Source organism: Antennarius striatus, chromosome 13 (assembly GCF_040054535.1).
Source record: "Antennarius striatus isolate MH-2024 chromosome 13, ASM4005453v1, whole genome shotgun sequence".
NCBI classification, from domain to species: domain Eukaryota; kingdom Metazoa; phylum Chordata; class Actinopteri; order Lophiiformes; family Antennariidae; genus Antennarius; species Antennarius striatus.
The window spans coordinates 2,841,147-2,868,876 of record NC_090788.1 but is presented as its reverse complement, the minus strand read 5'-3'; the positions used below and the strand labels follow the sequence as shown (position 1 = coordinate 2,868,876).

The 27,730-nt window shown below is 40.8% G+C and overlaps 1 protein-coding gene across 4 annotated transcripts in view; it reads right to left on the bottom strand.

Moving 5' to 3' along the window:
- The window catches only part of ncam1a (neural cell adhesion molecule 1a), a 202,490-nt gene that overhangs the window by 62,929 nt on the left and 111,831 nt on the right, over positions 1–27,730 (bottom strand). The gene's annotated exons all lie outside the window — the stretch shown is intronic.

Sequence of the window (27,730 nt, the reverse complement as noted above, 5' to 3'; positions counted from 1 at the left end):
TTCATTATATTCTCCATTCCTGGCTACCTTGTTAGTCAAAAAATTCAATTTTTCATATATTCACTCTTTCTTAAAGGAATTACTAAAACATGTGCAAATATAATTCATCAAACGCTGGATTCCCCATCCTACTAACCTCTGCAGCTCAATGCGAAGCTCCATCACCATTGGGTTCACAATGCAGCACAATTGCTATTCATAAAACTACAGCAGCACACATTATGTCACCATAACTATTTCACATTCATTTTTACACGCACTGTTTCCATAATCTTCCTGAGTCGTTTTAAGGCCGCTCCAGCTCTCCTGAGTCTCCCGGCAGATGATTAAGAAGACATAATGTCCCAAATCAATGAATATTCTCTCGTGGAGACTCTAATGCACCTCGTCTCTCAGCATTGGCTGAAAACTGTAGCGACATAGATGAGATTTAGAGCATAGAGAAAACACCTGGTGTTCAGTCCTGCCTGGGAGCAAACAAATTAAAAAATCCCTGCATATCCGATGAAAAGTATGAGAATGCGTAATGACTCTCAAAAGCTTAATCAGGCAAAATTCACCAGCGTGACAGGAGAAGTGATTTTTAAATGCGACATGCTCCAATCAAAGACTCCTATCTGCAGCCATGTGTGACATTGGTAGTGAAGAGGCGAAGCAGGGAACGCCGCTGAATGGTGATCCGGAGCTCGACTGAGGGATCCCGCTGAGCCTCGCCACTTCACACAAATGAGTGAGTCAGACTCTTCCCGAATCTCACCAGGAGACTGGTGGGAATTATTTGAAAGGAGTCCGCATTCAAAGACAGGTAGTCGGCTATCATGGGAGCGCAAGGGGACAGTCGTGTCCCGGAATCCAACGATCTCAATGCTAGAGAAAAAACACTGTTGACTAAGAAAGCAGACAGTCGAGGCGCCTTTGTGATTTCAGCCATTGTTCTTTCCTTTCACCTACACACTGGATAATGTGAAAAGCCATCATCATTAAGCCGTGAAGCAGAACTATCTCCACTGAGAGGATATACAGTATTTAGAGCCACATGGATGTGCACAATAAGCTTTGTGTTTGGAACGTTCAGCGTGTTTTTTGATGCTGAGATGCGGTTATGTTGGACAAATTGGAAAAGCTCGCTGCCAACAGGGATAAATTTGCCTTCCCCACATGGGCTCAAATTTTTTAGTTTCTTTCACACAAAAATGCACAGGTACGAAAAACCATCACATTGTTCAAAGGCGATGAATGTGGATGTTCTGCGGTGGCGGATAACAGCACGACACGACTTCCAGATCGGATCCCGAGAAAAGACTAGACAACAACATCGAAAGAAAGAAAGTCAATCAATAGATTTCATGAAATATTTAATGTTTTCTCAATAAGGGCTTGAAAGAAGCAAGACTTGCATAAATACCGAAGCTCAATGGAGGTCTACCAACAACAACCACCTTAACAGCAACCAAGTTTCTCATCCAAATGGTGGAAGACCTAATAATGAGGGACATTCGTGCAGAATGGTGTGAAATCCAAGCCTCACTTGAAGTCAACAGAAGTCTAGATGTGGGAAACAGTTCTGTTTGCTCTGTGTGGAACGCCTAAATGCAATGCACGCTTGACTGGCTTCTTCAAAGATGCTTCTGCTGCATGATCGACACCATAGTATGAGTCTGCAGCTGCTCCACATGCTATGGGGCTCCGAGCTGTTACTGCATTAAGGGACTCCATGGACTTCCTTTAAAGCTTTTTGGCAGAGCTGCCTTTCTTCATTCCAATAAATCCCATCAAGTTGAATTTCATTTGAATAAAAACACGTAGAATAAACACTAAGCAGTTTGTACGTCTCTTAAGACAACCACATCAAAAGAAGCAGAGGTAAAGAGAATGTTTTTAGTCGAGTATCCCTTCTTTTCATAAAAACCAAGTTCAATGCAGTCAACTTAAAACGCCTATAAGAAGCACTGATTTGCATTTAAAGTGCCTGTACCACTTGAATGACCTGACCTTTGTTCTAGAATAGCATGCAAGTTGGAGAGATGTGGAAAACCACTAGCCGCAGTGTGTTTGCTTTTACAGGATGGAGGTAGATACAAAGAAAACAGAATATCCATTTCCTTCCCTGCTCCGGTGTGATCACAGATACCACGCTGTAAAGCCCAGGCCATGCCTCCGAAGACTAAGACAACTGGCCAACACTCAACTGATCATATCTGCAACACTTAAGACAACAGAAAGGAGTTCAGGTGGTGTGGGAAAGACAGTTGTTCCCAGAGCCTTTTTTCTCAGTGTGAGTTTCTAAATGGCCACTTGTGGAGTGTCTCCGGGCGGAAGTTGCTTTCGAGTCTCTTGCTCCAAGCAAAAAAAAAATAGAAATTGATGTCTCTGCCTGGAACAGGGAGGTAGAAAACAAGTCTCCAGGTGAACAAATCCAACAACATCGTGTTCATCAAGAATTCTTCCTAATAAGACAACCTTGGAAAGATACAACCTTCTGCTCATGTCAGAAAAGAACATTTATATTTAGATAAGATTATTTATAGGGTACATTCTTTTCCATGTGCACTTTTTTTTTAAAAACTAATAAGGATAATTACACAGCAAAGAAGAAGTAGAAGCTGAAGAAACAGGAGACACAATGTTGGCCAATATTTGAACCTGAGTATTGAGGAAGCATGGTAAACAGAAAAACCTGCTTTAGACCAAAATAAAAGAAACCTCAATTATTTATTCGCTTCGCATACCATGAACCCAAAAAAACAAAAAAACAAAAACAAAAAACAAAAACAGAACCTAAAGTCTTGTTTCTGGTTTGTGCAACACCCCACTGTGAAGACGATGAAAAACATAGACCTGCTGCGTGCTGTATTGAGTTCCCTGATTGACAGAAAGGCACAAACACTGTTTATTGAAAATTGCTTCTATTTTTTTTTTTTAATTTAAAGAGTTTGTGATTTCGCCCTTTCATAAAGTCATACGTTAACAAAAAAATATAAAAAAACTTCTTCACAATGTCATCTGCATAATAATCTTGACAAAAATAGATGACGGGAGACATCAGATTTGTCCATAACTGACAAATAATACTAAATATTTCAGTGATGCATCTCCATCTGCCGCGATATGAAAGTTAAAAACATAAAAGTTACACAACTTACTAGTTTCCTTCAAAGATTTACAAGCTGAAAAAGGCCTGACCTACATTAAAATAAGTTAAAAAAAGTCAACCAAGAATCCTAGAAGTAAAAGATTTGAGGAAGAAGGAGTGGATTAACAGGACAGACAGAAAGAAGAGAGCTCGGATAAAGGATGAGGCAATCTGTGCCCTGGCGCATCTACTCATGACACCAATCTAATATCTATCGCTGAGCCTGTCCGTCACTTTCAGTCCTCTCCAAAGGATAATAAATCTGTCTTTTTAGTTCCAAGAGTCCATCTTTAGTCTCTAACCCACTGCAGGGACAACTCCCATCACTCGCAGATCAGCATCTACCATCATTTCTTGGCATGTGGAGGAAGACAAATTTGTAAATCTACACCATCATCATCATCATCATCTCGTGGCTCTTTCTGTCGCTGCTGAATATTTCTCTTCCTTACATCCTTCAGTGTCACATGCATGGCCAAAAAGCTCCACTGATCTCTTCCAAACATATTCCCCAGTGGCCTGAGGTTTCATATGTTTTGTCGTCTGTGTTCAGATTGGTCATAGATGTTAAAATAAAAGACAAGTTGTTCCCTGAAACCATCTGCAATGAGGCTCCCAATACAGCAAGTCATTTCAGAGGATGGTATCCCACCGTGTTTCTAACAGTAACTCATGTTTGTGAATGATAATATGATATCTGTTGATACAAAGACTAATAATTGCCTCTAAAAAACCCACATAAATCATTTGCATGAATGAAAGCATTTTCAAAAAGTACCTCAGTTGTTGTTTTTTTCCCAATCAATGCTGCAGCCAGGCCCGAAAACCCTCCAGGCAACAACTTCATGCAGCTTCAAATCTATATTATATCTCCTTTATGATAAAATCATTATTAACTTTTTAATCAAAAGAAGAGATCAGCAACAGGTTAATTTATTTCTAACTATGTCAGCATGCATTGAACTCAGTCTTCAGCTTCCAGGAGAGCAGAGGATATATACGACACCGGTCGTCTGGGACATAAAATGGTTATAGAATAATGACACTCAAAAAGGTCTTACAATATCTTTGAATTATTTTTTTTATCACCAGTGTGAAGTGTCACGACTTTTTCCAGGTAAATGTACAAAAGATCATCAACTGCAGCCAAACTGGACTCAATAAGAGCCCATTCAGGGCTACTCATGGTCAACTCAGACGCAGCGTTAGCAGCTTTACATTAATTCATCGAGAGAAGGACGAGACTTTACAGCCCACCACTATAAAAAAAGCTTTTTAGAAAATCTCCATTAAATCACCGCAGCGATTTAATTAACCAAAGAAATCCGTAACAAATCACGTGGATGTTATTGCGGAGAAGGGAACAAACAAGGTGGACTTTGCTGTGGGTGGGGGTGGCGGGTGGGGGTAGAGAAGTTTCGAGGCAGCTTCTCTTCCGTCTTGGATCAGGAGGTTTGCATGCCTAATTGGAGCCTGGCAGCCGGTGGTGACTAGCTCCATTACAAGGAGGTTTTAAACAGTCGGCTCCTGGTGCTTAACATGCAAGTCGTGTCGAGTCGGGCGCACACTATGCAAGGGGGGGGCAGGCAGCGCCGTGTAAGGCTACACCGGGATGCATGGATCACCGGCATTTATACAAAGAGGGCAACGGTGTGAGGGTGTAACACTGTGCAGAGGGAAGCAGAACAGATGCACTATCTGGTATCTGAGCTTCACCTTTCTCTGTCACGTACGGTATTTGAATTTAAATCATTCAGAGGTAATTCTTGTAAATCCCCGCAGCCTTAAAAAAAAAAAAAAAAAAAGGTCAAGACGTTCGTGATGAGGCCTGAAATCTGAGTCGACATCAATCACTCGTAAATTTGCCCTCTCTTGTAATTGTTTTTTTCCCCAATATGGTCTCATTTCGCCTCATAAAAATATAGCTTCCTCCAATTCAAAGCGGGTGGTTATGTAACTTATTAAACAGAGTCATAATATATTCTGAAACAACAGCTTGCCATGTCAGAGATTTTTCACAGTGATCCTCTTGACACACTAGAGAGATTATGTTTGCTACCCTTTAAATAAATCTTTCGCACAAACACAGTCGTATTTTCTTGTCGGTGTACGATCTGCAAGCTCGCAAATATCGTGCAAACGCAGACACGAGTGTATGCATGAATAAATAACATGATTTAAGTTTGTTTATAGAGCTCTCCCTCCGATAACAGAGGGTTTAGTTTCGGCGGCTCTGAGGTTGGTGTTTTTTTGTTATTTTTGTTTTTTTAAAAGCCAATTTAAGCGGTGAGAGAAATTCATCTCTGAGACCAGGTGAAGTCAGAGCTATTCTTGGACACCAGTGGGATTTTAAAATGCAAGTAATAACCTCATGTGCCCTGGTTTGGAATTAAATGTATTCCGATTTCAAGGCGTCGAGGTCTTTCCTTGGAGTTCCTGCAGAAACTTTTGCATCCAGCGGTCTGTGTTTTGTTACCTGTGAAGGTGCAAACAAACAGAAGTCGGCCTTGGATTAAGCCGTACTGTCATGAAGCGGCTAGATGTGATTCGCGGGACCTCACGTGAACACGCAGCGCACCTCTGCAAAGCATTCGGCTTCACCGTCTCAAAGTCGTGTCATGTCAAGTCCAACTGTATTACCTGGTATCACCGTCTCCACGGACCTCTCGAACCTCCACTTCTTTCTTACCTGACTCCAACTTCTGAAGACACGAATAAAACGGATTCCTGCCAGGCATTTCCAAAAAAACTTCTAGTGCATCCTTTACAGCGCTGCAAACACTAACACATCTCTCCCGTCATGCCTTCTTGGTACCGACTCCCTATACACACTGCAGCTTCTTTGTAAACCCTGACCATGTAGTTAATCCACAGAAACACTTCACACTGCTCTGAGCAATTCGTTACCCCTAGAACCTCAGCGCGCAACTACAAAATTTGTATCCAAGGACATAAATACCCCCACTACTGGTAGAACTCTGTGCTGATGCGGATAGGTCAGAACCAGAACAGAAATGAAAGTGAATATGTGTTGAAATCAATTTGCAGTCTCTTGAAATGATTGACAGTATGGATTTTTCTATGATCCCTGAACCCAACACCAACCTCTGTCAAACTCTTCAGCCGCTGCCTCTGTTTGTATTTGAGGACCTCCTTTTTCTAACCGACAATAAAAACCAAGGAAGCAAATCAAGAATACGTATATGCCATTGTGATTTAATCCTGTGGATTAATTTGGAGGACTTGCGGAACAAATATATCCCTAAAAGCCTGTTACATGCAGACGATCATCCAGACAAAGTTTACCCTTTATACCAACTGAAGCAAGGGCAAAAAAAATAGTCATACTTTCCAATTAGTACGAACTTCTGTATTGATTTGTTTTAGTCATTCACCTTCTGTCAAGCACAATTACCGGAGTAAAGATGTGCTGACTGTGACATCCTTTAAATACAGTGTGCTTCACATAATTTTCAAACTCATTGAACCGTTTGTCAAGCTGTTACACCACCAGAACGAGGACATTATCCGCCTGGAATAGAGTCACACCAATTAGGACAGAACGCTTCCTTTCAAGAGAAACAATTGGGCAAAGATCATGCTAACGTCGCCCCCTAAAGGCTAAAAGATGCACATTAATTCTATATGTGAATAACCAGCTAGGGTCTGAGGTTAACAACATGAACCTGTCTTACAGCCTCACACGCTAGAGACCTCTATTTCATCACGTAAAGCCCAGTTCTGGACGCCTCTAAATGAACATGCGTTATACATACTGTTACATTATTATTACATTATAGTCATTTTGATTTTATTAATATAACATGAATAGAAATGATGAAAGAAATCAATAAGGTGAGTCAAGAAGTCGTCAGTGTATTTCTTGCACCATCCTGTCATTCACACCTCTGTCATTTCATCATTCTCAGCAGAGTCATCGGCCGCCGCCACCACCAAATCACCTATGGTCACAATCTCCCCAAAGAAACCAAGAACTACCTATTGAATCTGAACAGAGACCATAGAGTAACCTGAAAATGTCAGTAAACTGACAAGTGTACGAAAAAAAAACCCCTCCTCATGCCAGATTTAGTTGTGCTAAAGCACCCGCTAACACTACGGCATTTATCACTGCAGATTTGTGAACACGCTGTTGCCGACAACACAGAGCTTAAGCCTGACTGGTCCTTGTGCATCTTCGTCTTTCTGTTCTGCCTTTATGTATAAACAGCACAATCTGCAGCGTGAGATTTAGGGAATTATCAACCGGCCTGAGTCTTACGATGGCGCATAACTGATATGTGTCATTTGTATTTGTCGCGTTTTTTTTTTTTTTTTCTCTCGTTGCGAAAGGCCAGTATTCCGGTGTCCTCCTAAAACACCAATAAGCCACCGCTGATGCTGACATTTTATCAAAAGTAATGCTGTAAATGCCAAAAGCGTTCTGGGAGAATGCTGTGAACCGTGGATTTAATGTGGCGTTAACGTCCCGAGCAAAAAGCGAAGGGTAAGGAAATAAGATTAAAAAAAAAAAGGAAAGACGGAAAGGACGGATGTATGGATCTACGAATGGATAGATACTTCAATTGTAGCTTTACATACGTAAAAACATCCAAGGTGCTATGTATTGTCCTCTCATGACTGCGCAGCATATTGTGTAGCATACTGCTACGTTGCATGTAGAGAGTCTGCTATCATCTGCATAAAGCTGGATATGACAGCTGCTACATACACTGACTCACTAGCATTATATAGCAGCTGTCATATCCAGCCTCCTATAACAGCGCTAACTTTAGCAATACGACTCCAATTTGTGTTTTCTGGAGCCAGATGAATTAGCCTTTCACAAACTGTCTCCACCACTTATCATTAACCTGCTGCACTTTGAGAGACTGCGCTAAAGCACAAAGTCGCTGTTTCCATGTGCAGAGTGTGGGAGTGAGGCCTTAATCAAATCGACGTAGACATGTCAGCTCCTAAGCCCCCGTCTCTTCACACCTTTCAGTCATTCAGCGACACGGCTTTGTCAGGATTACAGTTCCCCCCACCCCCACCCCCCCTCAACCTGCCACCACTTCAGTTGTCACCCAAGTGTGTTAGAACCCGAGGAGGTAGAACGCAAAAATGTGTTGCAGAAATCAACAAATTAAAGTTTTTTTTTTCCCCCCTCCTACTTCCTCGGGGTGTCGGATATTTGGTACGCACAGACTCCTATATATACGCCTGCCTCTGCTCGTCAGAAATGAGCTGCCTCACCTTGTCATATCCAAATAAAGAACTCCCTGATACATTTCCAATAGCTGCCTTCCCTGTCATTATCAATGTTTGGATATTAAACAGACTCTAGATGAGTTGTGAGCCTCCTCTTCCTGACAGCATCCAATTACTAAACCTGAAAAGAATGCCACACAAAAAGGCTAAAAAAGGGCTGCAAAAGGGCAACAGAAGGGAAAATAAACAGCCACAGCAAGAAACTTGGCTTTGAATAAACTTAATGTGCTATGACTAAATATTACAAAACACAAGGCGAAGGTCTAAAGCTCCGATAGCTGCCCACAGGAACGACAGCTGAAAGAAAAAAGCCTGGAGGGAAATACCAGGGATCTCAGCCAAGAAGATTAGGAGATGTGTGCTGGCTTTAGGGTTGCCAAAATTAGTATCCAGACAATGTTCAGCTGAAATATGACTTCTTGCACTGTAACAGCGTAGGAGATGGACATATCTTGTAGCATTAGCATTAAGAAACAGTTTCCAGGAGCTGGAGGTGCTAAACTTATGTTTCTTATTGACAGGTACTCTATTGGGATGATTCAGGCTGTGATATACAGACTGACACCATTAAAAAATATTATTTCTACAAGATTTTAATTTAGTGTCCCATCTTTTACAATCCTACCACTAGCACTTCTCAGCTATAGCCGGTCAGGAAAAGTGTTGCCAAGTAATTTGAACCAAGTTTGACCTGAATATGCTTCAGCTCCCACCAATTAACTTCCTCTCTGGTAGAAGGCCAAATCCCCCCGGTAAATCATAATTAACAGAAATGTAAGAGAGGATGAACTTTACATTGGAAAACGAGAACATTTTAAATGAAGAGTACATGAAGTATTTGCACAACACATTGTCACAAGCAGAGTAATCACATTATAAGGGAATTCAGACTGTGCTAATTTGCTTTTATTCACTGATAAATGTTGTTTATTTTTGAAACTTTTTTAAATGTGTCAAAAAAATATGCACAAGGAGGAAGTCAGTTGCACGAGTAAAGATCCTCGCCTGATCTCTACTGACTGATAAAACAAAACTAAAATGTACAAATGCAATCGTTACGTCTGCTTTTTCAGCTCAAAAGGAAGTCTTTCTTCCATAAAAAGTAAAAGGCATGAGGCAAAATGCCTTTTTTCTGCTTTCACCACTTCCATCACTGCATGACGTACGACTAATGGCTTTTTAGTGACGCTTAGATGGAGTAGCAAGCTAAATGCAGTTTTCCACAACTTTCAAGAAGGTGATATGTTTATGGAAAGAAACAGGCAGGGAAAGAAAATGCACTAAGAACAGAAAAATCAAGCTTCTAAAGAACAAACTGAACAAGAAACTAGTCACCCAATCAGAACAATCAAACTGTTGGAGCTTAAGCGTTGCTGAAGTCAAGTTTAAACAGTTCACTAAGAAATCTGAAGGATGTGAAAGGAATCTTATAGCTGGATGTTTATTGAAAAGACCTGAGCACCACTCTTTTGTGAAGCTTCTGCAAACCAGATAACAAAAAAAGATAAGAGGGTTTTGCAGAATTTGCTGATGCTAACAGAGACAAACAGGGCCGCGATGTAAATCCTGAATGAAAGGTGGTGTCTGAACAGCAGGTTGGTAGTAGCTTTTGTCCTCTGGGTGAATCATTTCCTTGAACCAGTAACAACCAAAGCATAAAAGTAATTTAAGCATGGAAATACTTTCTCTTTATTTATTTTTTTCTAAACTAGAGAATCACCTTGACTTTTTGTCTTAGCAAAAGTCAGCTAAAACTTTGAAAACGTACTTAGGAAATTCTCCAGTTTCCATTCCCAATCTTAGCTTAGTTCCGGTTCCAGTGTCATCTTGGTAACCTGCATGTATTCTCTCTACATGACACCATGAGTGAAGTAGACAGTCCGCACCCTAATTAACTAATGAGGCCAAAAAGGCTAAACCGCCGGCCTCCATCCTTTTTCTTAGTTTGACCTTGAAGTGGCCTTGCATCCCACCAGGCTGTTAATCACTGCAGAGCTGCAGAGCAACGTCTGGCATACTAATGGCAAGTATATTAATAAACCGAGCACAGCGGTAGTAACTTCAGATAATCCACACTATATACACGTATATATATTTGGATTGTACATATAGATATTCTACAAATAAGAGAGATTACAATCAGTCAGAGCATCTATTTGTCTGTCTTCCAGCGATAGTAGAAATTGGACGGTATCCCGTATCAAACCAGGTCATAGGCCTGCATCTGTCATTCTGAAAGCTGAAATAAATAATGGAAAGATAAATAATGAGGTGTTGTCTGTGTCGTCCATCTTTTATTTACAACTTCCAGAAATCGGACATTGGCGGGAATTAAAATCATCGCAATAATAAACCTGATTCTTTATTTACTCTTTCTATTTGGCAACCTTACTGTAGTAATAATCTATTCCTGGTCATAACCCGAAGACTGATCAATTTTTTGGATCAAGACCTTCTGTCTATGTTGCATTTTGATGTGGATTTCTTCAAGCTAGATTCATTGATTCCTTTACTATGGGGGAGTTTCATAAACCGCTATCTACACAACAAACAGACTTCCACCTTGATTTCTGTCCACATGACTTCAGACATTCAATATTTGCTCTTCTTGAAGGTCAACACAGATAAAAGAACAGAGCAGAGGATTCCTTTTGCATGAAGTTTAGATATAATGTGCATTAGTGGATGATGGATGACGATCCCAAACAGATTTGGTTTTGCAAACCCCTTCCTTACTGGCTCACACCAAGGTTTTGGGTAAATCTTTCCGAGCCCACTGAGCATCTGAGGACCAGACATTCTGTTGCCCTTCATGGGCCAGCAGCCTCATCTGAATTGTTGACAGTGGTTAAATGACCCAAGAGGCATTTTTTTGGCAGCAAGTGGCGGAGATAAACTTGCTAAAATGGAGTCAGTCAGTCAGAGCTCTCACTCCAGGCACCCTCGGAGAGACGCCCGCTTCCAGGGCTGAATGGTTATCGCATCATCTGGTCAAAAAAAAAAAAGTCGTTTCCAGACACATAACACACTTGCATGTTTGCTCGAGAAGTGGGCAGATAATTTGCGCTGCAAACGCGGGTTCAACTCGAAAAATAATCGGGCTGTAAGAGAACTTTTTACCCAAGAACGTTCTTCACCACAAGTTATTCTAACTCAGGATTTTACTTTAAATATTTGATTGACTCGTCCTGATCAACTGATCTAATGATTCCTAATGGCCAAATGACTGAAACAGTTCTATCCCACTGCAAATAAATATAAGTTCCAGGGCCAGAGAGGAGGGGTGGGACAGATTGAAACAGCTTGCGCCACCATTTCTCTGAGGGGGGTTTGGACGTCACCTCTATTAGTGATTTTAACATTAGTGGTTCATGAGGTGGATGGCTTGTTATTAGAGGCCCTTTTGGGTCGATTATTCCCTTCTCACTATTGTAAGTTTGCAGTTGCATAATGGGCCATGCAGGGAAAGAAACCTTTAAGCGGGGGTAATGATTAAGTCAGCTTTAATGGTGGTCCTGGGTCTTAATGGGAAGAAAAGCAGGGACATAAGGGAAACAAATTGTAAAGTTTTCTATGTGCTTCCATTGCTAACAACTAGACGTAACCAACTAAACAAAAAAAGCAAAAAACAAACTAGGTTTGCTGCCTTTGATTGTTTCATCAATTTTAAAAAGATGTTGCATTGTAAAAGCTGCCTGCTGCACAAATAAAAACAGGGAACTCATTTTGTGTGGCTCTACAGACTGATTGGAATGCATAAGGCTAAAGCAAGGTGACACGTTCCATTCCATATTTGGAACATCGGTTCCCCCTCGTGAAATCGTAACAGCAGAAGGGATTCATTTAAATGAACAGTGAGGCAGCGATTCTTATAAAGTTCCACTGGGGAAGTCGGTGGTACAGGGTGTGCGATCTGCAGTAAAACTGGAGAAGACGAGTAGAAACAATCCTGATGATCGTAGAAAGGATGAGATGGTCCAATAATAGGATGGTTCTATTTCTCAAAAGGTCTCATAACCAATCGGACCATGACTCATGATGTCCACTAATGAGAAGCAAGAAGGCTTTACTTTGGGGACACCTTTGCTTCTTTGCTAACTAACCTTAATATATAACTTCCTAGCTCTCAAAAGAGGCGTTCACTTGCCAACCAAGTTCAAACCAAGGTTAGCTTTTCTTTCATCACATGCTGTATGTTGACTTTGTCTCTCTATAATTGATGATCGATTACCCAGAGGGCCATCAAGGCCGTAAAAAGATTTTTTTTTTTTTTTTTTAATTGAAAACTTCTCTTTGTCGACACCGCGTCTCCTGATGGTTTGGCACACCTTTATAAACTGCTGCTTGAGTTTCTTTACCTTTGGGTGCCATTGTTCTGTCACACTCTTATCTCTCTCTCAACCTTGCAGAAAATAAATGAAAAGTTCCAGTGTTTGTTTGGTTTTTTTGCAATTTGACATTTCTTTCATCAGATCATACACCTATTTAATAACTCATCTTTTCTCGTCTCCCTTTGAGGGCTCGGCTCATTTTTGAATTTCTTCTTACTTCGTTCGCCGTTATTCTTATTCTTCGTGTATTTATGACGATAGCCTGCTGCAACTTCCTGTAATAGATCTGAAAACCTGAACCAATCCAAAAAAAGAAAAGAAAAAAAAAGTGCTTTCATACTTTAAACAAACTAAACCAGAGTTCAGATTGATCCAAACTGAGACTGCTTTACATTTTCGCAGCCATCGTCCTCTTTTAAAAGCCACTAATCAGTGAACCATCCTGCCCGCTGACGTGAGGAGCTGCAGCCTTATCAGCAGAAGTAGTTAGAAACATCTGTGAAAAGCTCTTCAACGCCACTCTCTCTGATTCTATTCCAGCTTTAGGTCACGTGGGCTCGCTTTGACTTGATAAGCATATACCCATGATGCAGCATTGTGTGTAGTTTGTATTGTCTGACTTTGGATGCAGCTTTGTGGTGTGCTGTGATCTTTGGTGGCATTCTGATAAAATACTCAGCCTCAGTCTGCAAAGTTTTTGCAAATTAGCTTGAGGCCATAGTCTGGCACATTGCTTTAAAAGGAAAAAAACAAACTTATTTTAGAAGTGTAAGCTCTCACTTTTATTAAATAGGTATTAAAATAAGTTTTCACACTTTAAATTTTTAATTGCGGGTGAAAGAACCCTCATGTAGCAGCAGACAGGCTGTTTTAGTGTTAATTTAACTGTTAAACGAATAAAAACAGATATTTCCACCATAAATTGATGCAGAAAAAGACAGAAATACTAGTTTTCGGATAGGCCATTTCAGCCGCAATCCGTCTTAATCTCTAAAAACACATGCAGACCGGAGGACTCAACAGCCGGAGGAGCTCAACAGGAAGCAGTGTTTACTTAGTCGCGCAAAGCAATCTGGTTCACAGTAAGTGATCTTAAATGAAAGAAAAGCAAGCGTCACTGACGCCCGTTGCACGACAAATACAGCTATATTCTCATATGTTATGCATAATTATTCACAAGGTATTGCAATTAATTTGACAGTGATATATGAGTGTTCAAATGAGCACTTTTAAATCTCTACGTGCATGGAGTACTTTAACCTGTGATGGAGGAGGTAGAGAGATGTGGCGTGTGTCCAAGACACATGGCACCTTCACCTGCAGTGCAATGAATGAAACTGAGCCTGCAGTTACGATTGGCTACGGTAGGATCCGTGAACAAAAGGCTAACCTTAAATCCAATTGAATCTTTTGCAATCACTTTACAGCCTCTGGGCAACTGTGTGCTTATTTCTCCCGTCATCCCACATGGGACCAAAGACACTTTCCTCCTCTCTGTAAGCAAATTTAGTATCGTCTCCACACAGACGTAAATAGATACCGAATAAAGTCTCATTCATATACCAGCGGATAATATAATAAGGAGTCAGATTAGGCATTAAGAAAGAGGGACCATAACCACTGGGATGTGCTTTTGGATTTATAATTGATGGGGATTTCCACGCTGGCAGCTTGAGATAAAATAAACGTCTTTACATAATTGAGAGTGGCTTGTTAATTCGTTTCTCTGGAGTTTTCGACCAGGCATCTCTTGTGATGGAAGCGTCAGATGACAGCTCTTTGACGAAGTAAAGGAAATTTTGATTTTGATTTTTATGTATTCAAACTCATCACTAAGGTGAATCTGAAAGTTGCAAAACTCACCTTTACTCTTTGCTGTCCTTTACAGGTCAGATGGATGTTTCCGCTGAGACATTATCACTAACACGAAGCTACAACTTGGATATCCTTCAACTGTAATTGGGGGGTGGGGGTGGGGTGGTTTAATCCAGCTCTCAACTTCAGTTGCATTCCCACAGTGCATTTGTAATCCAAATCAAAGACAACAGCAAACCACCATGTGAGACAGCAGAGTATCTGCTCCTCAATGCTTCAGCAACAAGCCAGGAGCCAAGCGCTAAGAATACAAATGAGATTAAAAACTAATAAAGCATGTGTCTGGGTTCATTTTGCAGTGGAAAACGTTTTTTTTTAAAAAATTGCCACCTGTTTTTGGATACCACTTTGTCACGTAGCCTTCATGTCTCATCCAGACGAACAAAGTACCCTTTACATCTGTGTGCACGGAGCAGAACTTCGGCTAAGTTAAGCACTAAACCACATGGTTAGCCGCGGCAGCTCATCAGTCAATGCTCTGCATGTCGAACATCCTCCTCCATGATGCTACGTGTTTATTATGACTAGAAAACAATTGCATTAGCCGACGTTAGCGTAGCGCTGTTTATGGAGGGAAAAGCAGTGGAGGGAAAATGAAATAAAAGCCAAACAAAAGTACAATCAAATGAATGTATCATACTTTCATAATTTGATATATTTCATTTGCAAAGTTTTGCACTACTTATTACCCATTTAACCTCAGTTAACCTGCTAATTTAATTCATTTGCTGTAGCTTTTAGAACAGACCCGCTCTTCTTGGAAAGAGCTTTGATACTTTTGCTTTTGTAGTGATTTGTATAAATAAAATTTATTGCATTCGCTACTGAACACCTCCACATGAGCGTCAAAACCCCTATATTGTATAACAGGGTTTAATCTCTCATTGTTTCCACAGAAACACACATTTCTGCAAACGCTTAAACAGCTGCTGAATACGTAAGAAAATGCAAATGCAATTTGAGCTACTGGAATCAATTCCTCATGGTTGACACCAGACAACGACAGGAATGCAGCGCATCTGTTCTAGAAGCACAGCATGTATTGTTTTTATCGTGCAGCTTGAGAGGAGTGTGTATTTAAGTCATCCACTTATTGCAGAGAAAATAACGCACGCTTTCTGAAAGCATATCATCAAGAAGTCTTTTCCTAACAGCTCGATATTATATCGTATGATCGTTACGTCTCCCTCTAATGCCCATAACCACGACGCGCTGCACCCAAAAAACGCTGTTTCAACAAATGTCATTGAAGCAGCTCAGATGTTTGTTTGTTTTTTGTATTGTCCTTTTGAATGCAGGCTAATGAACTTAAGCTTGTTACGGCATTTTCCCGCCGAACTGAATGGAGCTGTAGCAGCAGCATTTGCATCACGTCAACTTCATTAGCCACAGAGCTGTACTTAACTTTTGTGCACCCAATGCAGCCACCGCATTTTGTTCCCATCACTATTATCCAAAGACATTCTCCCAGAAAGCCTCTGCCAAAAAATAAACTCACATTGACTACACAGGGGGGGGGCAGAATATCTATTCACCATGAAATATATGCTAACTAATTTATGACAGTGCTTAAAACGCATTAGTCGCATATATCTTAGTCCTAAATCCACCCCGAATCATTCCACCCACGCTGTCACCCAATAAATTTGTCTGGTTTAAACATGATTATGAACACTGGGTATGCAGAACTCCTATGTGTGGAATTTGTGTTTGAACTTTAGAAGACGGCTGTTGGCCATTAGACTCAGCTTTTAAAGAAGGTGGAAGGGAGTGGGGGCAGAGAATGGAGGGTTTGTCTGGGTGTTGGGTGAGGAAAATGCATGGTCTGCAAGTTATTGGGAAGGTTTTTAGATATGGAGGAAAGGGGACTCCGACCGCCCACCCCCCATCACCACCACCACCACCACCACCCTGCAGACACACATTGATTTCAAGGCATTTTGTTCCTGACAGATTCTATTTTAATTGGATTCCTCCGTCCAATTCTTTCTGGCATAAATCTTGCTCAAAAGGACACCTGATCTGACGTTTGTCACCATCAACAAAGGCCAGAGACCCATAGATTAAATACCTGATAGCTCTCGCCTTTGCTAAAAATGCAGTTTCCTGAGGCCTGGTTGTTATGCAGAGGGCAATTTTTTTTTCCCTTTTGCCCTTTTCATTCAAATGATGACACAAAGTTGAAATGAGTTCTTGACAATAATTGAAGTTGCTTCATGAGTCACCAGAAATAGTTTGAGTGCATGTAAGGATGTCGCCTACTGACTAAACCAATATTATTTACATGGTTGATGTGCAATCCACTAAAGAGGGATTAGGATGGGAGCGACACCTTACTTAGCAGTTTGATGTATAAATGCTACTCATGAGCTGTTAATGTGGATCAAAACATGATTTCAGAAGTTTTTTGAGGTGAAGCAGTAGCGCCCTCTACGATAAATTAGCACACTCCATCCCATCAAGTTGAGCGATTGGGCACTTGTTGGTCTTTTTTCGCTTGTTGAACAACTCCTCATACTTAGCTGTGTGATCATTTTGCTAGAGTTAAAAAAAATTGGTGAAATAACCTGTCGTGGTGCCATTCTAAAGGTTTGTTTGCTGAAGCCAAAATGTCCCAGAATGACTGAGGCGTGGGGTTTTTGGTACGAGCTTGTCCGGTTGAGACCTCGAGTATTGTGTTCACTGGACAGGGTGGAGACACATGACTGGAAATGATGTGTTCAGGGGCAGTTGATGTGTGCATATGTTGGGGGAAAAGCATTAAAATCCTGAGATTACGCCAATTTAAAGGTTATAAAGTTGATTTTTAGTTATTTTCGGTTCAAAACCTGGCCTCGACTTAATTAATTTGCTGTTTTCATTCCATAATCAATGACCACAGCAGCAGCAGATCCTGGGAAGAATAACAGCAATTAGAATTCAAGCATCCCAGCATATATTCAGATCGTTTGATAATCCGGATCAATGCTTCAAGTCTTCCAACTTGCGAGACACCAAGACGGGTTGCAGGCAGACGTTCAGACCTCGGTTCAAATACGCTGACAGTCTCATTTTCCAGACAAACATGCGATTCTGAACCAAACTCAAGACCCTGATCTCTGAAATGCTTCAATATCGCGTCACATACATGACCGTGACAGATGCCTTTTGGATTGCATACTATCGTGGCAGCAGAGACTGGACCAAGGATGACCTCGTGATGAAAAATGAATGCTGAACACAAGGCTCTCAGGAGCATCGGGAGATTTTAAAAAATATTTAGTGTCCTTGTTAATCCCCTGCAAGGAGCTGAGATAACGTCCTTGTGAACCTGGATAACAGGGGGCGGTGTTGAGACTATCAAAGATCATCGCATCAGAGTGAGACGAAGCAGACAGGCGTAACATCCTCCATATTGACGCTCAAGATCGAAACTGATTGTTTGAAAGAATAAATAAAAATGAAAAGCATTCAATAAAAGCCTACAGAAAGGATGCGAGCTCAGTGGTGTGAGCCGTGGACCAAACTGGCACAAAGTCGAGGGGTGGGGTGGGGGGGCTTTTATAGGCATCAAATTAAATCAAGTTCTTTCAACCCGGCCTCGTTTTCACCGTGAACATCCAAGGATGAAATTCATGACACAATCTGTCAGTGCATGGTGTCAGCCATATGACACACTTCGCATGCAGATGACTCCCATCTGCACCCCCCTCTTCAACCAACAGAGTGGATGTGCCAACACATACATTATTTAACCTTATGAACGGGGCTGGAGGAGATTGGTAAAAATAACATGTCTATGGTCCAGCCGGATGGCGGGACAGACTATTATAGGATTTTCACTCCTTGGAATGCTGAATAATGTATGCATATAAAGGTAGAAGGATGGAGCCGGTGCCAATAAAGAGAGTCATGGAAGGTGTTAGGTAGGAATAGACACAGGAAGACAGAATAAGACGATAAAGAAGAAGAGGTTTGAGTGGTGACTGCAGCCCACTGGTGCTGGTGTGATGAAAAAATAAGTTGCCCTTGAAAAATCAGGACAAGCAGGCAGAACTAGGCTGACTCCAGCTCTCAAGTGGATAAGAACATATGGCGGTCAAAAATTTAGGGCCGGATCGTCGTGTGCTTTAGTCATACTGAGAAGACCACCAGTTCTTGCTATCGAGGAGGGTCTTCATCAGTAAATATGATGAGTGTTTAATTCTCTTTTTATTGCCCCTGGAGATATGCAGCCATCTAAGCCTATCGAATAAAGCTAGAAAGTCAGTAAAAATGTAAGATTTACTGCCTGTTATTAAAGTCATTCTAAAAAAAAAAAAATTGAACAGGAGTGCATTGCCGACAGTATTCTCCAATCTAACCGATGCCTAGCATCCCAGGAATAATGCTTACTGTGGACAATTCTTCTGATCAGTGCCAGCGATAATTACCTTTGCAGAAAGAAGTGTGTACTCTGTTTAATGACGGTTTAGAAGTTGTGTTTTTGAGCATGAATCATTCTGAATCGTAACAAGTGTATTTTATTTAGTTGATGACAGATTATCTTCTAGGACCACTAAATTCCTGTAACTTTAACGTGGAGAATTGAGTTCTGCTAAAATGCTGCATTTAAAGGCAAGAAATAAATGCAAAACATTGCTTTCAGTTATTTTCAACTCTATCTCCCAATGGAAATGAACATTAAAAGATTTTCAGACATAGATTTATGCTTAAACCAAACACCGGAACAAAGCTACCAGATTGCATGAAACAACATTTAATCGTGTAGATACTCTCTTTATTCTACAATCCCTGTAAATGGATACTGCAGCATGGTTTGTGTTAAGAAAGGATTCAGATTGTAGTGAAATATTCATGGGGAAAAAAAAAATACTGGTTAGCCAATTAGTGTTTAAGCAGATTAAACAATAAGTGGGAGCAAGAGAGACCAAAAGAAAGTTAACAATTAACAATTCAGAAGCAGTTATGATTTCACTTACGAGTAATGAAACTTAAATGAGCTGCTGATTAAAAACAGCATTACGTAAGGGACAGAGTTAGGATGAACCAACAAAAACACGGATGACCACCACAAAGTGGTTTTACAACGGATGATAGTTATAATATTAAAAAAAACTTGTTCCTTCTGGGCTACACTGAAAGCGAGAATGCTAATGGTAACCGACTAGTGATCATAGAATCAACACTAAGTGTATTTTCTATTGTGGACATAATTAGGTTGGTAATAAAGGATTAAGTCCTCCAAAATAAAGGACAAATAAACTGTACTGTCCCTGTGTGTCCTCTATGGGGCACACTGGAGCAACTTCTTGTTCAAACTGCAGGACGACCATCTGTCTTTGCCTTCCTTATGTGGCAAAACTCTAAATAACATTTGTGTAGACTTCGGGTTGAAACGTTTCTCTCAAATATCTTGGGGATATTGTGGTTAGGATTAAAATCACTTCCTCAATCAGGTCCAGAGAGCTTCCTTCCCCGAGTGCCAATAATAAGCATACTGCTTTGGTTAGGAAACAATTAAGGCCAGATTAGAAAAAAAAAAGACTTGGAAACAACAATTATTGGTTTCATGGTATTAGAGCATCTTCCTGCTTCCACTTTCTCTAGGTGTCTTGACTAAAAGCTTCCTTTTGGCTTTTTCCCCATTAGGGTTTGCCACAGCTTGTCATCCTGTCTCTATTTTAGATGAATGCTCATATTTGTTTGGCAAAGTTTTTTTATGCTGGATGCCCTTCCCGTTGCAACTGTAGGCATCATTACTACTTTACTACATTCTGTCACTTCGAAAGCAAAACATCTTCAAAAGAGTCATCTTCAATCCGGAAACACTAGCGGATCACAGATCTTAAGACGTAACACTAAAGAGACAGCACACCAGAGAGACTGGGACACCAGCTTTTTGGTGTATAAAGGAATAAATGCATTTGGAATTACAAGCGTTGACACAGTCCATGACCAATATCTTAGAATGCAACGAGCAAAGCCCGGAGGCGACTTTTTAAATAGGAATGCCATCTTTGCCTGGAGGACGACTGTTCTGCTTCTGCTTCCTCATCTCCTCAATCTGTTGTTTGCAGCCGACAGAGGCAAGTCTGGCTGTCTCTCCTGACCAGTGTTATCAACAAAGCAGCTAGCTACACTCTATCTGGCTGCTCATCCCTGTGTGGAGATAACGGTAACAGTTAGTATGCAGCACGCCTCCAGGGGGTAGATAGACCTTTAGAGATTCATTTGTCTATTTTTAATTTCCATTTTCTCAAGTATTCCTACCAAAGTGGACACTCTTACGAGTAAGATGTGGTAGAGAGGAGAAAATATGCATTTTACCTTTATATATACAGAAATAAAAGGGTTTGGCTTCGACTCCAGCTGGCCTGAAAATCACCATCTATTCAGCTCTGGTCTTATCCTATTAAGTCACGCCTCATGAAACGAATGCACATGAACACCCCGCGTCGGTCAACATGTCAACTAAGGGTTTATTTTAATGCCCCTTCCAAGTAAGCTGCATTAGATGAACTCAACAAGTCTGTAATTTCACGATAATGCTGTAAACAGCTTGAGAGGCCAAAGATCTGTACGAGCTACAAAATGATGGATAATACAGGCTTTAATGTTCAGAACAGCTTAGCAAGGTTCAAAGCAAAGAATTTCAAAAAACATATGTAATGGGTCTTCTAACACCGGCTGAAACCAGGTCTGGTTATGTCACAGATGAATCCGACAATGATTTGAAGTGTGATAGACGATGTGCTAATTATATTAGAAATTACCATCACCTATAATCTTTTAATCTAATATTACAAGTAATTTTCTTTAAAAGTGATCCCTGGTATCTGGGGAAATAAGTCATCATTATATGAAGTGTCACATCCTGAATGTCACTGATTTGATGGGCAATCATAGAAAAAACAGTAGGACAGTATTGAATTTACCCATTTTTGCTTTCTCGCGGTATTCTTATGGATGAAATGTGAGATTCTAGTGAAAGATAGTATTAGAATTAATAGAAAATCAAGGATAAAAGGCAAGTTGGCACTTAGGTGCAAACAAGTGAGGGTAAAAGAGATGACAATGAGGAGTGAGGTGAGGGAGACGGCACCGTGGACCACATGGGATGCGACTCCAGGGAGCTTCATTTGTGCTGTAAGAGGATTTTAATAGTGAAAGATCACTTCAGGTTTTCACAGTTTGCCAATGACTTTCTAAAAAAAAATGTGAAAGAGGAGCAGAGAGAAACAAAGGAAAGAGTGTTTGGAGCTCCACCATATGTGTCCAATCCCATCCTGCGCTGCATATCTGTGGTTGTCTGTGGGTGGCTTCTTGCGGCGTGGGGTGTGTATTTCTGTATCTTCATTGGGTTTTTTGCTTGTGTGCATGTTCGTGCACACGTGTTTGTACACATTACATGTTGTGTGTGTGTGACTGATTTGGATGTTGGAGAGCTGCTCCGTCTGCGGCGGTGGCGACCCTTGCTTGCCCTCGTTTTTGTCAAAGCAGACGGGTACCTTTAGCAATGTCCTTACCCAGAGCATCCAAAGGCTACCAGGGGTCTGGATTTACAAAATAAAAGCAGGCAATGTTTGGGAGATGGAAGAGGGTCGAAATCAACACAACCTGGAGCTCCATTTAGATTGAGAACATTTAATTTACTTGCATCCTGTTTCCTTAGACAACAGGACAGTGAAACCAATCTTCCTACATCGGTGTACAGTTATACAGAACACAGGTCATGATGTGAGGTGCCTGTAAGACGGGACTTTATTCAAAAACGATGTTTCTTTTGGTGTTTCGCTTCTGTCAGGGCAGAAGCAATTTTGGCAAGCATTTAAACGACAAGACACCAACGTTTTGCGGTTAGACTTTTACGTATGGATTCGGGTGGGTTCACAGGTCCGACAGGCTGATCGAAAAATACTGTTTCAGTGAGCATCAATACACTGGTATTTAAATCTCACCAAAGGAGACCAGATACAAAATAGGTATGTGCCTTCACATATAAACTGGACAAATGGACTCACTCCTACTTTAGTTTAGAGTTTAGAAGAAAATCGGTGTCATATCAAACTTTTAATTAAAACCGTGACAAAAACTCTACATGGACCCAGAAGTACGACGTTCTCCAGTGTCAGAAATCAATTATTTTGAGACTAAATTCAACAGTTCTTCTCAGGATTTTACTGGAGGTTTGCAACCAGCTTTGAGGATCATTACCTCCACCTACTGGACTGGAGGTTAAAAGGGCAGAGAAACGCCTCTTAGACTTTATCTCCTATACTTGTTGCTTTTAAGTACTTAGTTTGGTTGGTCAAACGACCAGATTAACTTGATACCTGGTGTGACATTCCCTGGTCACCGGATTACTAGAATGACTGCTGCGACCTCTGTCATAGATTCTCAAGTCACCTTTAGTCCAGAATATATTTGCCATACAAACTTTGCAATCAAATGGGAAAAAAAAAGTCTGCTTGAGTATTCCTCCCTCCATCCATCCATCCATCAGGGAGCAGAGACGTCTGATCTCCTTCAGTGGTAATGACATTTTCCGAAGTGAAACTGAAGCCTCATCTTTATGGATATGGATTAATCTGGATGTATCACTCCAGACACGTGCACGAGTCACTAAGAAACTGCTTTTTCCTTACTTTTTTTTTCTTTCCTCCAATTTAGCTTGAGTTTCTTGCAGCTCCTCTTCTGAGGGCAGCTAAATTTACCCCAGCTCTGTACTTATGTGGAGTGTGCCCCAACTCCCAAAGCCATTTATTTTGACCGCAACCCCTGTCAGGAATTAATCTGGGTTATAGCGGTTTCTATGGGAACCCCCCGACAGCAATTACACATGTATAGATGTAAAAAAAAAAAAAGAAGAGAAATTAATTTTTATGTTTTTAAAATGGCTACTCCCTCCAGACATAAACATAGCCTACCATACACACTCCCCGTTTGACAGGGTTTACATTTCAAAAGACGATGATAGGAAACTTAAAACCACCAAAACACATTTTGATAGACTTAAGTAGTCTGGTTTGTTATTTAGAAGATTGACTTGATTTTCTTTGGTCTTATCCCCAAAAAACCCCCTGATGCCTGAGCCAAAGTTTCCTCTTTGGTTAGCATTTAAAAAAGAAAAAGCATGACTTCTGTTTATTTGCTTTAAGCTATTCTGGCTTGTGATAGATGGAAGAGAAATATCATGAGGATGGATGCAGAATGCATAATCTGTTGTCACTCTGACTTGTGGCATTTCCTATAATAAAGCTAATCCTTTTAAAAGGTTGTAAATTCTCATATGCTCAAAAGGAAGAGTTGGTGCTCATATATGGAGATTGCAAAAGCAGCTCTTGTGTATTGACTTTTTTCTTTCCACAGTTCTTCCAAAAGGAAGGACTTTCCAAGTGGGAGGGAAGACACACAAACACCAGCGACACCCAAGTTATTTCAGGCAACAGTACAGACCTCAAAAAAAATACTGAGATCATTGTTATCCATTTCAGATCAAATCACCAGGAAATGAATTTCATTAAAATATGGGGTTAGAGAAAAAGACAAGTATGTCGCATCCCCAGCAGGGGTGGTCCGTTTGATTGAATAGGAGATCAACGGATACAGACAGAGCTAGAAAATACAAGCATTAAGATTATCTGGTTGTAAACAAACCGCGAAAGATAAAATGAAGGTGAGAAATAAAACAGTGTGTGTGCAGTTTTTTCCCCCTGTGCATTATAACAACCACTTTCAGATGCACTCAGTTGAAGTTTTAGCCGTAAATTACAAGCGTTAGATACACTGGATACGTCGATGGCATCGTATGACTTGTTAGCAGAATATCTATGCTGTGTTTCCATCATAAAAGTGTGTTGGCACAAGGGTCAATGAGTAGAAAGAAGGGTGCAGCATTGGTGCAATGTGGTGATGAGCTAAAAATGCATTTATTGATTCTAAATCAGCATTATTTCTGTGAAATCAAACCGGTTAAGGACACACTGCTTCTCTTTTTAAAATGATGGTACACAGAGTGTAAATGTCAGTATGAGAGACCAAAGATAGTGATAGTAGTCCCAGAAAATTATTGGGGTTCTTCCACACAAAGCAAACAATGGGATATGAGTTTAAAACTCAGACTTTTGTTCCAGCATCCTTGTGCAAAAAAATTAACAAATAACTCGTGTGACTGACGTGAGCGATTTTAACCTCTGGGGTAACTGGGGTTGTATGGAGTGACCAGTTAGATGGTGTCGATGTGGAGCGAGGCAATCTTAGAGTGAATCACCAGATACAGAATTACAGTGCCGTTTTGTAAGCTAACCATGCGACCCAGGAGCAGGCTCGCCATGAGCAAAGCGGTGATGACGGCAATCATGGAGTATTATCCCATATAGAGCAGGCAATCAAGGAGAAGACAACAAAAATCATTGCCCACCACCAACGTTCCCTCTTCTATGACCCTCAAGATGCTGTGAATCAGAAGACTGAACCATCTGCAGCCATCATTCGTCCCCAATAGCCATCCAGGAGCTAATGTAAAACGTTTGTTCACTGGAACAATGGGCAATAATGAGGGGAATGGGTTTCAGAAGCAGTTTTTTGGGTGATTATTTGTCAAGTTGTTAGATTACGATAAAAGTACCGATGTCTGCATTGGTGTTTTGGGGAATATTTCGTAAAAATCACTGAGTCTTTCCAACATACACACCAAAAACATCCTTTTACATGATATGTAGTTAATAAAACCCTTTTCTAGTCTTGACCACTGTTTATATTCATCCAGATAAAACACTCCAACCTAAAAAAAAGTCTGTCATCCATTCTTCCACAAGTTACTTTCTCAATTCAAACAACGCAGCCCCCTCTGGACTGTATTTAATAAATATATCTTTTATCTGGTCTAACAATCCACCTACACCTCCCAATTAGTGAGTCTTCTGAGGACGGTTGTTTATACCATATGTTATGCTTGATTGTTCCATAAGCTTGTTATCTAGACAAATTAAACACGCACCCAGAGAGCACAAAGGAACATGAAAACGTACTTAGCATGGGTTAGGACATGACACGCTGTTGTACCTCCGTTCTGATGGGGAGAGACTCCACTACATACAGTAGGTTTGTTCAACATGGCAAAAAGAATTTCTATAATTAAATCCACCTGCCACAGCACACGGCTGAGACACTGATCATATATTCACAACATACTCGGGAAATTCAACCGAGCAGACTAAGACAAGACACATTTGTTGCGAGCTTCTGAAACGCACCACTGCACACAGAGAGCCAGCGACGACACCGGGGCTCAGACCTTGACTGGTTAATTTGATGGCATAAAAAATGTTTTGTTTTTTTTTACATTGGAAAAACAAAATTTACTCAATTCACGCAGACAGAAAATGAATTACCCTAATGGTAACATTTCTATGTTGACTCTCATGTTCAACTAAACTGATGGGAAGCAGGCTTTTAGCAATCATCTGTTACGTGATGCTTATTATTTATTCTGCAAGACTTACTTTACACTTACAAGATCTTCTTCTGCAGGATGCTCTCACCTTAATACGTGCACATAGTTGGGGTACTTCACGGTGATATGGTGCATTCCATTGGCCTGGAAATTTAGTAGGTGGAAATGGGATTGACGTTTCAACCGTATCTCAAAAACAAGACGGATGATGTTTGTCGACCTTTCAGTTGAAAATTCCAAGTACAAATGAAATTATCATTATATATTACCATTATACATGATTTTTTTCCGATTAGCGTTGGGGTGAAACACACAAACAGCCTGATTACTGCCACCCTCTGGCAGGAATACTGCATTACTACTCGTTACAAGTTAAAAAAAAAAAAAAAGCCTGAAAATTACCCCACTCCCACCCCCCACCCCCGCCCCATCCAGCATTAGATCAGCATCATGAGAAAAAGTCACCAAAGGCTGCCGGAGGTTTCTTCTCATGTCACCTCCACCTCCTACTGCGTTAAAGAAACATGAAGGGATCAATGATTTTATATCAGTTCATGCCGTTTTAAGTGGTGCTCCAGATTCGGAGTCCCCAGGGGTTACACACTTTACTCAGACTCTCACTGCTACTATAATTATCCGTAATCACTATTCATGTCTGTATCATTTCATTCACTTGCATGTATTAGGCATGCTGTGAAACCAGCAACTGAGGCCATGTAGATGAGCCTCCCAGCTCGCCCAGTATACACACACATGAAAGTACAGGAGGCGAACACCGATGCTGACATCAGACGGCGGATACCAACGTGGGTGGAATTTTCCTTTTGGTTAATTCTCCACCCACTCGAATGAGTTGAAAGCTGCCCAGAGGATACCTGACAAATAGGTGCCTCGATAAGCAGCTCTGGGTCTTCAGACTCTCCTTTTCAAGGATCAATCCATCCAATTAACCCCACTCACTTTTTTTTTCAAAGCGGCCTCTTCTCTCATTCAAGCCTACATGGAAAACCCCAAAAACACGCCATTTGAACACTCGGTTCTGCATCTCTCTGATTGATTTAGGCATGTCCCATCGGAGCCTTGACACGAGGCCGCCGTTGATTTCGGCGTTACGTCGACGACAGAAATAAAACAACTGAAACGGCGACAGGGAATTACTAAAAATGGCTCTTTGACCTTGCTGTTGGAAGAGCCTCAGACTTTTTACGGAGTTGCTTTGAACGCGTCTCCTGAGAGCTAATGCACACAACTCTTGCGCGCAAGGCAACTGCTGTCACTTTCAATTCAAACGTGTATTCAGAAAAAAGCGTTATGAATGCATAACACCAGTTCAAAACTACCCTTATCGTCATTTACTATCTTGCCCACCCCCCCCACCCCAATATCTCTGCCTCGTTTTAAATCATTCCAACTGTAAATCCACCGGTGGGGGAGCCGATAACATCAAGAATTCACCTCATTCATCTCACCGGGGATTTTTTTGGGTAAAAGTCACTCATATCAGCTTCCAAAGACATTTCACACATATCGCACTTCATTCTTTGGTGAAGCCTGACCTAAATAGACAGAAAAAAATCTGTATAATTATAGAGCATTTTGTCAGTTTTTTGTTTTGTTAGTTCCAAACTGAGACTTTATGGACAAATCTAGTTAACAAGCTCATTTTTTTGGGGGGTGGATTAT